Raw genomic sequence first — 11,178 nt, 5'->3', positions numbered from 1 at the left:
GGTTTAACCCCAGTTATTTGGGCTTGACCCCAGTTCCGCCTGTAGCGCATGATGATCCGGGTATAGTTCAAGGCAGTGGGACCAGTACTCGCTTTAGGGGCTGATAATTCCATTGTACTGGCTATACCTAGGATCCTACGTATAATGGTAGACGTACCATACATCCGTTCCTAAGGTTTCTAACGTTTTCACGTTAGCTAAGGTTTTGGCATTGTCATGTCACTAAGTTTGGATAGTCGCCAGTTAGGGCCATACTCCAGTTTACATACGATCCTTGGGCTTGTCCCCAGTTATCCTTGGGCTTGTCCCAAGTTATCCTTGGGCTTGTCCCCAGTTATCCTTGGGCTTGTCCCCAGTTGCTAACTCTTATCTTATGTTGGCTTAGTCCCAAGTTATGCTCTATTTCAGGTCCTTGAAGTTAAACAACTAGGGATCCTTGATCCTTACTTATCTCTAAGGTTTATCTTCTAATTGTCCTGATTATGGTACTAAGGGTTAGAATCCTAACTTGGATCCTCAGGTATGATCCTTAACTATTTTTAATTCTATTCATTGTTTATTTGAATAATCCTTGAAATTTGACAACTAAACGTGTGATCCTTAAAATATACTACTTTTTGGGATTCTTCAACTATAGGATATTTGGTCATGGATCATATCCTAAATATTTTCAACCTGACTTATTCAAAACTGCTTATTTAATAAGTGTACATCAAAATAATTTAGAATTAAAGAGACAAAAAGGATAACAACACAAGATAAGCGACAAAAGATTAAGATTTTATTTATTAACAAAAATACTAACCCTTAAAAGGTTGTCAAGATTGCCTACCCCGAGCATCTACCAGCAATACGTGGCCCATCCGCTGGGGTAGGTAAAGGGTGTCCATGATAATAAGTTCTAAGTTGTGCAGGAATATAAAGGCGGCAGGATCACAATGGCTTCATCCCCCAAACAGAGGATCCCTCCACCATTTGCAATCCTGCCTATTGTCTGAAGGATCCTAGATCCCTAAACCTAAAACTATTGTTCAATAAACAACCATCAAACAAAAAAAAAATTGGGCTCCGGCTATGTCTAGAAGTTTCCATCATCGCCCAATCCTGCAGCCTAAACCTTCGCTGCATCACCACCTCCGGCTCCACTTGCTTCACCACCTTCACCCTTGCCTCCAGCCTCAATGGTCAGGATCTCTTCAGCCTCTTCTTCATCCTCCAGTTCAGCCAGCCTTGCCTTCCAGCCCTCCACATCCCAGGTGCTCTTGTCAAAAGCAGGATCCTGAGCTTCCAGGGCCATTTGCAGCTTGGTTTTGTACATTGCTATGGCGGCGGAGACCTTGGCATCTTCGGTGTTCTCATGCTTCTCATAGTCGACATTAATCAGCACCTTGGCCGTCTCGTGTTTAGCATCCCGGAGTTCCTTCTGAAGATCAGCAATTTTGAGATCCTTCAGCAATGCAACCTGCTGGAGATTGGAAATCTTCCTATCTTGATCCTCAACATGGCCAACGTAGTCCTTGATCTCGGCAAATTTCTGCAAAGGGGATAAATGATAAGGTCAGAATCAAGTGATCCTCATATCAGCAGGATATATCAGCAGGATATAGGGGCGGAGACAGTGATCCTTACCTCACTGAAGTAGTCAAGGAATTGTTGGCGGATCAAGGGGAGACCTTGCAGGTCCTCAGCTTCAGAGGCTTTTCTCTTCTTGCCTCCCTTTCCTTTGAGGGGTGCCTTGGGGACCGAAGCTGTCGGGCTGGTAGGAGCTTTTCTCTTGGAGGATCTGACGGTGGTGAGATCGGTGACACTGAACTTTGAAGCAGACTTGGTGGATTTTCCAGCGCCTACACAACCAAAACAAGATAAGTATCTTTACCTTACTTATATTTTTCTGATTATTTGAATTTTTAAACAAAGATACTTACTTGACATCGTGACAGAGCCTGAGGATACCTCCTGTGAGTCCTGGGTAGCTGTCTTGAATGATCTTATTTCAGGATCAAGTCTCTTGAAGGCGATGAGCCTCTCTTTGGCAGCAGGAGTCAGTCTGAGGTGTGAGACGATGATAGCTGCATAACAAGAAAGCAAAAGAATGTCAATGATCCTTATATCAAAGGAAAAGTTCTCTAGTGATCCTCCTCAGGATCCTCCATCCTACCGTGGGTAGCCCATTTCTTGGGTAGATCCTTCCCGTCAGGGATAGAATCTCTCTTGACGAAAAAGAAACGCCGCTTCCAGTTGGTATCATTTTTGGTAGCTTTGAAGATCAGGTGTTCCTCACCAGGTTTATGTTTGAACAGATAACGATGAGAGCCAAAGGTAGTAAGATCATATAGCTCTCCCAGCTCTGACATACCTAGGTCTATCCCCTCCTGCTCGATGATCCTTTCAAGGGTGTACAAAACCCTCCAGATCATCGGCATGGCTTGGATATAAGATATGCCGGTTAAGGAAAAGAAAGATTGGGTGAAAGCTGGAAAGGGATATGTATAGCCTATGGTGAATGGAGTAACAGGAAACGCAACCCAGTTATCAGAAACATGATCACTGAGGGTGTTGGGATCAAAAGATTTGAACACAGTATTCGCCGGGAAACAGTAGCGGATCCTATCAATTTGCGGATCGGAGAAGCAACATCGTTCTTTTATGGAATCTTCGATGATTCCCTGGCTCTTTAGTGGGCTGTTCTTTGTGTGATCCTTAGATGGGGAGTTCCGGAGCAACATTTTGACAGAATAATAGAAAGAGAAAGAAAACAGAGTAAAAAAAGGAAGAATATGAACGGAGAATACCTGTTTGATCTTCGGATGCGGTTATAAAGGGAGTAACTCTGGAATTCAAATGCAAACGATCCTATCTATATCTCCTATTTATAATCATGATTCTGCAGGATTGTCACTTCTGTGACGTCATAGTTGCAACGGATAGTTCTACATCAACGGCTATATATCCGTTAAGTTAGTTACGGATAAGATCAAGAAAACATAACTCGTTCATTTTACATATTACTCCTTATATTTTGGGAGCAATTGTTAGGGGAGGATTTTCTAACAATTAGTGATCCTTACTTGTCATCCTAATAGTGATCCTTACTTCTGTGACAGATAGTGATCCTCAGAAGACCTTCAGGATCAGGATCATGGATCACCCTAAGGATCCTCATACTAACGATTGTTTGTTTATGTTTCGTATTGTTTTGCAGGAGTAATAAGCTTGAGTTGGTCTTGGCAATGTTACTATGGAATATTCCACGGGTATTTCGCACACGTTTGACTGGAAATGGACGTTATGGAGAACGTGGGAGCATGGCACAGAAGTCGGATAGTTTGTTAGCTTAGTTAGCATCTATTTTTTAAGGGGTGATGAGCTATTTTTTAGAACACTTAGCCATTTTCAGCTACACACACTCTCGTACAACTGCACTCTTGAAGCTCTCGGCAAACACTTAACAGTTTTCACACACTTTTATACATTTAACCATAGTGATCCTTGTACCTAGCTCGGCACTATCCGAAGTTGTAAACATTGATTGATTTATTTTAGCTTGGTGATCGGTAGTTTCCATCACCCGAGGTTTTTTGTGCCGGAGATCATTCATTGATCAAGGGCTTTTTCCTCGTATAAATCCTTGTGTCATTTGTGCAATTTACATTAAAGTGATCCTTATCATTGATCTTCATTTCAAGCATCATTCCCCGTAACTAAGAGTTTGGTTGCATTATCACTATTAGATTTTTGACCAAAACACTCTCTTCTCTTTCTTATTATGTTCTTCTCCGAAATCTTCAAATCACAATAAAGTTAAGACCATCCCCTGCCAAGGATCACCAAAAGGATAATCCTTTAAAAAGCCAAGGAATTATCGAAGATTCCCCGAAGGAACGCTGTTGCTTTACTGATCCTGAGATCGACAGGATTCGTCATTGTTTTCCGCCGAACACTGTTTTCAAACTTTTTGACCCTACAGTCCTGAGTGATTTCGTCTCTGAAACCTGGGTTGCATTTCCAGTCACCCCATTTCTGATAGGATATTCCTATCCTTTTCCAGCTTTTACCTAATCTTTCTTCTCCCTTACCGGCATATCCTATATTCAGGCAATGCCTATGATGTGGAGGGTGTTGTATACCCCTGAAAGGATCATAGGGCAGGAGGATATAGAATTAGGAATGTCTGAACTCGCTGAACTGTACAACCTTGTGAGCCATGGTTCACACCGCTTTCTATTCAAACACAAACCCGGTGAACCTCATCCAATCCTGAAAACTACCAAGAATGATACCAGCTGGAAGAAGCGATTCTTCTTTGTCAGGAGGGATTCTATCCCGGATGGGAAGGATCTCCCCAGAAAATGGGCCACCCATGGTAGGATAGAGGATCCTTATAGAAGGATCATAGGATAACCCTGTTCCTGTAAGGATAACTGATTTCTTCTTTTTTGTTTTGCAGCTATCTCTGTCTCTCACCTCATTCCATCACTTGCAACGGAGGAAAGGATCACTGCTTTCTGGAATCTTGATCCTGCAACAAGATCATTCCAAGCTATCACCAAGGATTCTCAAGAAGTATCCTCAGGCTCAGTCACAATGTCAAGTAAGTATCCATGTTCACATATAATTAAATGTTTAAATGAAAATAAAACAAGAATACTTATCTGATATTTTGAATTGACAGGCGTTGGAAAATCCTCAAAATCAGCCTCCCGCTTCAGTGTTAGTGATCTCAGCAATGTGGGTCCTCGTTCCGGGAGGAAGAAAACTGCTGCTAGCCCGAGTGTCGTAGTCCCCAAGCCTGTCACTTCCAAAGGGGGAAAGAAGAGAAAGGCCACTGAAGCTGAAAACCTGGAAGGTTTGCCTCTAATCCGCCACCAGTTCGAGGAGTATTTCTATGAGGTAAGGATCCTGGATCCTGACTGAGTATCCTGCCCACTTGAGGATTAAGGATCCTGAACTTTACCTTGTCTGTTTTTGCAGAAATTCGCCGAGATCCAGATGCTGTTTGATGCTTACGTTGAGGAAGCGGAGCAGAAGCATTTGGAGTTCCAGAAATTCTTCCTGGCCAAGGATCAAACCATCTCCTCTCTCAAAAAGGATCTTAATCTGGCGAAGAAATAGGTGCTCATGGCCCAGATAAATGCTGATCATGAGAAGCATGAGCTGCTGGAGGATGCCAAAGTCTCTGCCGCGATCACCATGTACAAAATCAAGCTCCAAATGGCTCAAGAGGCTGAGGATCCTAACTTTGATAAGACCTCTTGGGATCAGGAGGGCTGGAAGGCAAAGATGGCTGAGCTGGAAGATGAGGAGGAGGCTACAGAGGTCCTGGCGATTGAGGCAAGTGGCAGCGGGAAGGATCAAGCTGGAGGTGATACTGGTGGTGATGCTGGTGTTGATGCAGCCAAGGTGTAAGCTGCAGAAATGGGCGATGATGGATATTTCTAGACGTGGCCGGAGCCCATTTTTTTAGGATTTGGTGGTTGTTTTAGTGGTTGTGGACGTTTTTGTTGAACAATGATGGTTTGTACTTTGAAAAACAGCTCTAGGTTTAAGGATCACCGATCCTTTGGACAATAGGTAGGATAACGGGTGGTGGATGGATCCTCTGTTTGGGGGATGAAGCCACTTGTTATCCTTTCGCCTTATTTCCTGCATTTAGACCTTATCAAATATGGACACCCTTTGCCAACCCAAGTGGACGGGCCACGTATTGCTGGTAGAAGCTTGGGTTGGCAATTTTGACAACCTTTAAGGGTTTAATATTTTGTGAATAAATAAAACTTCAACTTTTTGACTATTTCCCGTGTTGTTATCCTTGTGAATTCTTTACTTTCCAACTGTTGCTATATACTTTGTTTGAATTTATTAAGTTTAACAAATCAAGCTTAAAAATTTTAGGATATGATCAAGGATCAAATATCCTATAGTCGATAAATTCAGAAAAGTTTTGCAACTTAAGGATCATTAGTTCTGTTGTCAAAGGATAAGAGTCACTTATATAAATAATGAATAAAATCAAAGTGATTAAGGATCATACCTGAGAATCCAAGTTAGGATCCTAACCTTCAATATTTATAATCAGGATAACCAAAAGACAAACCTTAGTAAAAGGTAAGGATCAGGGATCCTTAGCTGTTTAACTTCGAAAACCTGAAACGGGAATATAACTTGGGACTAAGCCAATATAAGAGAAAAGTTAGTGACTGGGGACAGACCCAACAATTCTGGGGACAAGCCCAGTATACTGGGGACAAGCCCAAAGGATAACTGGGGACAAGCCCAAAGGATAACTGGGGACAAGCCCAAAAGATAACTGGGGACAAGCCCAAAGGATCTTGTGTAAACTGGAGTATGGCCCTCACTGGCGACTATCCAAACTTAGTGACATGAAAATGCCAAAACCTTAGCTAACGGGAAAACATTAGAAACCTTAGGAACGGATGTATGGTACGTCTACCATTATACGTAGGATCCTGGATACAGCCAGTACAATGAAATTGTCAGCCCCTAAAGCGGGTACTGGTCCCATTGCCATGAACTGCACCAGGATCATCGTGCGCTACTGGCGATACTGGGGACATGCCCAAATAACTGGGGTTAAGCCCAAATAACTGGGGTCAAGCCCAAATAACTAGAGATTTCTGTGAATACTCAATCCTTTGTTAAGGATACGCAACCTTCTGCAAAACTCAGAATCAAGTGAAAGGAGGACAAAGGATCCAGGATCCTTATCCTTGTATATAGGATAATTAAAGAATTAAATAGTTTGAGATTAGATCATTACCAAAATGAGGATCCTCCGTCCTGTAAGGATCCTGTAGATACTTGTCAGCTAAGGATCACGGATCCTTGTGGACAACATTCCAAGCTCTTGGCAGCAAATCACCTTCCATTGTTAGCAACCGATATGCCCCCTTTCCTGCTTCAGCTTCAATCAAATAAGGGCCTTCCCACTTTGGTGCCAACTTCCCATCAGCAGGATTGGTGGTATTCTGAAATGCTTTCCTTAATACCATATCACCAACTTGGAATTTCCTGATCCTGACATTCTTATTGTAGACTCCAGCCATCCTTTGTTGATAACTGGCCATCCTTATCCTAGTCAAATCCCTGAGTTCTTCTATAGTATCCAGGTCTTGAACCAAGTTTTCAGCATTTCCTTCCGGATCACGGATGCTTGTTCTTGCAGTAGGAACCACCATTTCTGTAGGGATCACTGATTCTGCTCCAAATACCAAAGAAAATAGAGTTTGACCAGTAGCATTCTTGTGAGTTGTCCTGTCAGCCCATAATACATAAGGTAGCTCTTCTGCCCATTTTCCTTTCTTGGATCCAAGCTTCTTTTTCAAGTTGTTGATGATGATCTTGTTGGATGATTCTGCCTGGCCATTAGCTTGTGGGTGGACTGGTGTTGTTGTTATCATCTTAATCCCCCAGCTGTCACAAAAGTTAGTAGTTCTATTCCCAATAAATTGGGATCCATTATCACAATCAATTTCAGAAGGGATACCAAATCTTGTAATAATATTTCTTTTGATAAAGGATATCACTTCTTTTTATCTGACTTGAGCAAAGGCTTCAGCCTCTATCCACTTTGAGAAATAGTCAGTCATAGCAAGCATGAATACTTTCCCACCAGGTGCCTTGGGAAGTTTACCAACTATATCCATCCCCCATCTCATAAATGGCCAAGAAGAGGGTATAGGACGCAAGAGCTCTGCTGGTTGGTGAAGGATATTACTATATCTTTGACAAGGATCACACCTTTTAGCATAATCCATAGCGTCCTTCTTCATAGTAGGCCAATAGTATCCTGTCCTCAGGATCCTTGAGAATAATGCCCTGCCCCCAGTGTGGTTTCCACAATCTCCTTCATGAAGATCCTTTAAGACTTCTTGGATTTCAGGATCCTCAATACATCTTAGATATGGTCCTGCAAGAGATCGTTTATATAACATGTTATTCAATATTGTAAACTGAGATACCTTAATTTTGAAAGCCCTGGGGTTTTCTTCTGTAGGGATCTCTCCATGTTGGATATATCTAATGATTGGAAGGATCCATGATCCTGAATGAGATTGGTATCATCACTAGGGATAATTGTAGAATCCTGTCCTATCTCTATAGCTACATAATCCTCAATAGCAGGAGTTAGATATGGATAATAGGGATTTTGATATCCTCTGGAATCTTCAAGGATGATCCTAGATTGGCAAATGCATCAGCTTCTGCATTTTCTTCTCTGGGTACCTGTGTCAAACTAAAGGAAACAAAAGAGAGTGCCAATTCTTTAACTATCTCTAAATATTTGATTAGCTTTTCACCTTTAGCAGCATAGGATCCATTAAAGTGATTAGTAATTAATAATGAATCTACATGTACCTCAAGATACCTGATCCTCATGTTAGGGCTGGATTTTTATAACACATGATCCTTACATGTGATCCTAACCAGTGATCCTTGTTTCTTTGGCAGATAGTGATCCTCAGCAGAGTTCCAGGATCAGGATCACGGACCAACATAGGGATCCTCATGCTAACAGTTGTTTTCATTGAATTTAATGTTATCTTGCAGGAATGTCTAGCAGGATCCGCTCTTAGCATCGCAAACAAGGGACGCGTCTTTACAACTTTGGCATATGCTTAATCAGAGATGAACGTTGTAGAGGATATGGAAACTCGGCATGACTTAAGGGCGATAATTTAGGCTAGATTTACTTTTATTTCTAAAGAGGTAATGAGCTGATTGTTAGTCTATTTACCTAAAATAGGTCACTCACACTTGTATATATAACACTCTTCCCCATTTGGAAGACACACAACACATTTCTCACACGCTTAGACACTCGATACTATAGTGATCCTTGTACTCAGCTCATTATCATCCGAAGTTGTAACCACTTTTTGTTATATTGAAGTTTGGTGATCGGTAGTTGCCATCACCCGAGGTTTTTTATGCCGGAGATCATTCATTGATCAAGGGCTTTTTCCTCGTATAAATCCTTGTGTCACTTGCATATTTCTCACTAAAGTGATCCTTTACTTTTTCAACAAACCAAGCATCATTCCCCGTTTACTTAGAGTTTGGTTGCATTATCCTTGTGTGATTTTTGACCAAAACAGTTTGGCGCCCACCGTGGGGCAATTGGTGCTTCATTCATAAGAAAACTTTCTGTTCGAAATCGTTTCAAAGAGTTACATGGCTTCATCATTGGTGCTTCATCCACGGCGATGTCTGCAGTCACCTCGTCTCAAAACACTCTGCCTTTGCCTCCACCACCGGCAGGATCTCAAAAAAATGCTGAGAAGAGACCAACTCCTACTTTCTCTAAACCTCCATCTTCTTCTGCTATGAATTCTTCTGCTCCCAGTACTAGTGATGTATTTACTTTGATTTTGCAGATGAAGGATCGTATGCAGCAGCAGGATGAAACTAATGATAGGATCCTCAGGGAAATCGGAGATCTCAAAAGACAAAAGAAAGCGGCAGAGGATCATTCCCCACTGATGCCCAAATCTTTAAGTTTTGATACTCCGATGATCACTTCTCAACCATCAGGAGTCCCAGACGTTCAAATTGTGGGAGGATCAAAAGGATTGCACCTCGGATCGGCAATAATGACTCAGGCATCGGGCTCACATTTTCAGCCGGCAGGATCCTATCCTCAGCATATGGGATCCTTCGTGAATTCAGGAGCCTATCCAGGAGCACAGCAGTTTCAAGGATCCTACTTTGTTCCAGGATCATCCCAGGTTCAAGGATCCTCCTTTGTTCTAGGATCATCCCAGGTTCAAGGATCCTCCTTTGTTCCAGGATCATCCCAGGTTCAAGGATCCTCCTTTGTTCCGGGATCGTCTCAGATACCAGGATCCTCCCAGATGCCAGGATCCCTAAAGAGTTTGCAAACAGGAAATCTAGATGTCCATCAAGGGGATTTCATTCCAATGCAGACCATTGCCTCCACTGGTACCTCCATCATCCCAGAATCCCAGCCATATGGATTCACACCCAGTATTCCTAACCTGAACCCAATGGGAGGTAACACCTTAAATAATTATCTTACCACTAACCATGGATTCGTGCAGGATACAGGTATCAATCATGCTATGGCCAGGGAGTTGCAGAAGCTGAAGGATATGATCTCAAGTGTTCCAGGGGTAGTCAAGCCTATCCCGGAGATTGCAGATGGAAGCCATAAGGTATCTCGTTTTGCACCACCAATTTGTGATGCAGAGGTACCCAAAAGGTTCCACATCCCTACTATGAAGCTGTATGATGGTACAACGGATCCTGAGGAGCACATAGCACAATACAGGGAGAGGATGGAGATCAATCCAATCCCAGAAAAGTTAAAGGAAGCATGCCTATGTAAAGGATTTGGATCCACTCTTACTGGATCAGCTCTTAAATGGCTGCTAAGTCTTCCCCCTTACTCTATCACTTCATTTGCTAATTTAGTTAATTTATTCAATAATCAATTCTCTTGTAGTAGAAAATTTGAAAGATTAACTAGTGATTTATACAGGGTAACTCAAAGTCATAATGAATCATTAAGGGATTATATAACTAAATTCAGTAAAGAATCCTTGGACATTCCCAACTTGCATATGGCCACGGCTGTTGAGGCCTTCAAAATGGGACTGCTTAAGGATTCATTGTTCTATGATGATCTTGTTATGACACCGTGCAGGAACCTAGATGAGGTAAGAACTCGGGCACTCAGGTTCATCCGGCTAGAGGATGACAAGAGGATCCAGGAGAGACAAGTAGGATCCTCAAAACAGGAGAAGCAAGGATCCTCCTTCAAGAGCAATAAATTCAAATCCTACCATAGAAATGACAACCAGAACGTGCATGCTGTTGACCAGGAAGAGGATGATGAGGATTATCCTCCGATTTCTGAATATTGTTTTTCTGTTGACAATCATGAACTAATCCTTGCAATGCAGAATCTAGGAGAAAAAGCCAGGTGGCCCCGAAAGAATGACAAACCATCCGGGACTAAAGACAAGTCAAAGTGGTGTGCATACCACGAGGATTTCGGGCATCTAACCGAGGAATGCATCGCATTAAGAAAGGAAATTGGATATCTGCTAAGCAAGGGGCATCTAAAAGAGTTGTTGGGAAGAAAAAAGCAAAGGACTCAGGATCCTGAAAGGATCCCTGAAAAGGCTCAAGCCCCTC

This window comes from Helianthus annuus, chromosome 11, assembly GCF_002127325.2.
Source record: "Helianthus annuus cultivar XRQ/B chromosome 11, HanXRQr2.0-SUNRISE, whole genome shotgun sequence".
Taxonomy (NCBI): Eukaryota; Viridiplantae; Streptophyta; class Magnoliopsida; order Asterales; family Asteraceae; genus Helianthus; species Helianthus annuus.
The sequence above is the reverse complement of the archived record's forward strand: the minus strand, read 5'-3'. Positions refer to the sequence as shown.